Source organism: Ruditapes philippinarum, unplaced genomic scaffold, assembly GCF_026571515.1.
Source record: "Ruditapes philippinarum isolate M1 unplaced genomic scaffold, ASM2657151v2 ctg15254_1_1_1_1, whole genome shotgun sequence".
NCBI classification, from domain to species: Eukaryota; Metazoa; Mollusca; class Bivalvia; order Venerida; family Veneridae; genus Ruditapes; species Ruditapes philippinarum.
The window spans coordinates 38,389-42,007 of record NW_026858174.1 but is presented as its reverse complement, the minus strand read 5'-3'; positions in this window follow the sequence as shown (position 1 = coordinate 42,007).

Below are 3,619 nucleotides of genomic sequence, written 5' to 3'. Positions count from 1 at the left end.
AAAGAGCTTATGGCTAAGGGATATTGAGCATCAAACATGTTCTAAATAGATGTTCTAACCAAGTTTGTTCAAATAAAAAGTTACTGGGGTCAAGATTTGGCCCTGCCCCAGGGGGTCATTTGATTTTCCCTATATGGCATATAGTAAAAACTTCTTTTAAAGAACTCAAAGAAGCTATGGCCTTAAGATATTTAGCATCAAAACATGTTCTAATTAGGGTGTCTTACCAAGTTTGTTTCCTCAAATAAAAGGCCCTGGGGTCAAAATTTGACACCGCCCTGGGGGGTCATTGATTTTCCTTATTATGTGCTATAGCAAAAACTTAAAAAAAAAATTCTTCTTTGAAAAAAACCTATAATTACCTAGGTTAAGAATATTAAGCATGAAACATTCTTTTTTAGTGAGTGTCTACAAAGTTCTGTTCAAATTAAAAGACCTGAGGTCAAAATTGGGGGCCCCGCCCTGGGGTGGGGGTCATTTGATTTTCTTTTATGTGTATAGCAAAAACCAAAAATCTTCGTTTTTGAAAAAAACCCAAAATAGCTAGAGTTTTTAGATATTAAGCATTGAAACATCTTCTAGTAAAAATGTCTACAAATTTTGTTTCAAATTAAAAGCCCTGGGGTCAAAACTGGCCCGGGCCCCAGGGGTGTCATTGTTTTTTTTAAACTATAATGTGTATTAGTAAAAACTTTAAAAAAAAACTTCTTTTAAAAGCCCAATGAGCTAGAGCTTAGATGTTTAGCATGAAACATCTTCTTATGGATGTCTTTATCAAGTTTTGTGCAAATAAAAGCCCTTGGTTTAAATTGGCCCTGCAATGTTGGGGGGGGGGGGGGTTCAGGGGGGTTGCCTATATACAGGTGAGTGACCTCAGGGCCATCATGGCCCTCTTGTTTATTTATACACTGACATACTTGTGTCTTTCATGTGTTAAAAAAAATAGAAAACTTATCACCTATTTCTTGTTGACTACAAAGTGAGTCTTATTTTCTTTTTAAATAACAAAATAATGACATTTTTTCCTTTTAAAAAGGAAAGGGCCCAGTGAGATATCTAAACTAAATAAAAATAAAAGTTTGTTTTTTCACTTTGGGCATTTTTTACACCCCAGGGCCTTCCCCATTTTTTTAGGTATTTAAAATTTTTTTCATGGGGTTTAATTTTTAAAAAAGGGACAATCTTTTTTCATTTCTACATTTCTTTTGCAAAATTAAATAAAGGGGGGTTTTAAAAAATTTGTGATGAGCATGATATTTATAATAATAGAAGTTAAAATGATTTTGAGAAATATACACAAACTTGTATTATATAAAATGTGATTGAACATTTAATGTCTGACATTATAAACACTCTATGCTGGAATATCACGAGACGAAAGTTTAAGCTCATTGTTTATAAAATCATATAACTTTTTATTTTGGAATAATACGTGAGGTTTAAGTTCAAGGTTATAGTTCAATCTAGAAGATCAGGAGGTGGAGGTGCAGGACGATTTCTCCTAGGGACATCGGGGATATTCCCTTCTGCTATGATTTTATCCATTCTTGATATCTGTTCCTCATTGTAAAAACTACTACCGGTATATCTGGAAGAAGATAATTTTATAAGCTCATTGTAACTTCCTTCTGTTTCGCTAGGTAAAGAAAAAATTAATGAATCGTCAGTGATCCGTGTTTTGGGTTGTTTATAAAGATCTTGTATTGGTTCTTCAGTCCCCTCAGTCTTGATCTTTGTTGAATCTTCGTTGTCTGTATCAGATTCATCAGTTACTTGTGCAGACTCATTGATTTGGCATATTTTGGTTTTGTTTTTCTTAGCTTGGAATCCTACAGCACTATTTTGGTTTTCCAGACATTTTGGCTGAGTCTTCATTTTCATGTCTTTGTTCTGTAAACTCATTCATTTGTTGTCCAAACATGTTTTTTAAAGAATTTTCCATCTTTTTGTCTTTTGAATGTTTTTGTTTTGATTTTCTTAAGCCTATTTTCAAGTATGCTTGTTATTAAAACTTTGTTGAACATAAAATAATACCAAATGGTTTTATTAAAAAAACAAAATGAGGCAAAACAAACTAAGGCAAAGATAGGAAATATGCCTTATATATAGCAAATTATCACTGTTTTCTATCCATGTTTATATAAAATTCTGATTTATGAGCAGGTTTTAGATTTATCAAGTTAGTAATTTATCATTTAATCCATTATATCTTAATAATATTGTCTAGTAGTACAAGGTTGTACCTTAATTTCCATGTTCACACAAAAATGTTTTATTGAAAAAAAATTTGCTATCAATTTTTTAAGTCAATATTTTTTTTAGCTCACCTGACCACAAAGTGGTCAAGGTGAGGTATAGTGATGGGGCTATGTCAAGTATCGGCAGTTTTGTTTCAGGAAAGTTGTTTTGATGATTTCTAGGTCGAGTTTAAATATGGGTAGTCTCAGGTCAAAAACTAGGTCACAGGAGCTAAAAATAGAAAAGTCTTGATAACATTTGACACCTTGGGTCAAACACTAGGTCACACTGCCCAAACATGGGAAAACCTTGTTAATACTTTAATGGTAACATTTTGACTCAATTGTCATCCAACTTCGTCAGGATGATTGTCTACTTAATTGCTTGGAGGAGTAAGAACATAGGTCTTTTCTGATGAAAAACTAGTCAACAGGAGCTAAAAATAGATTTTTTTAAACTCTGTAGTGGCAACTGTTGTTATCCAAATATCCTTGAAATTGGTATGCAATTTTGTTTTTAGGCCAAGTTCGAATATAGATCACATGGGGTCAAAAACTAGGTCACACTGCCCAAATATGGAAAAACCTTGTTAACTTTAGAGGTCACTTTTTTGTTAACTTTAGAGGTCACTTTTTTGTCTTCAAACATGGTCTGGATGATTGTCTAAGACATTGCACGGTTGTGGTTGATGGGTCAGGGCAGCAATCTAGGGCCTTCTTGTCCCTCTTGTTTTATATAGTGCTATATATCTAGTTTTTATGGTCTTTACCACTGATAACTGTTTTAAAAGTTTACACACTCAGATAACTTCCTGTTCACATTTTATCGGTGTTGGTAATTTAAATGCATTTTTATGAGTTCAAAATATACTACATGTAACTCTGAGAGTAGACTAGTGTTACAGGGCTCCAGATAATTTTTTAGGTCAATGAGTAAATATTCATAGATTTTTTTGTGAACGAGTAAAATTTTAGGAGTCATTTAATTTACTCCTTGAAATTTTTGTAAATGAGTAAAACCTTAAATAATGTTCCTACATGTGTATGTTTTGAATACTGTAACAATGTCTATCTGTAAAATGCATATATACCTACATTGTAGTAAAGCTTATTCTCAAAGATAGTATACCTCTCCATTTAGCTTCTGGTAATTTTTTACATGATATGATAAGTAATATTTTACCTTTAAAGGAATCTTAACTATAATTGTTTTATAAAGATAAGTCACCAAAAGTAATATTATCTTACATGTTTTTTGTTTTGTTTTCAACCAATATTTTTTATACGAATTAACGATTATCCGAAATCCAGTACAATGTATAGTTATCGATCTAGCTCTGTATCCTCTTTATTGTTTTTTATACAACCATGGTTGAATATAA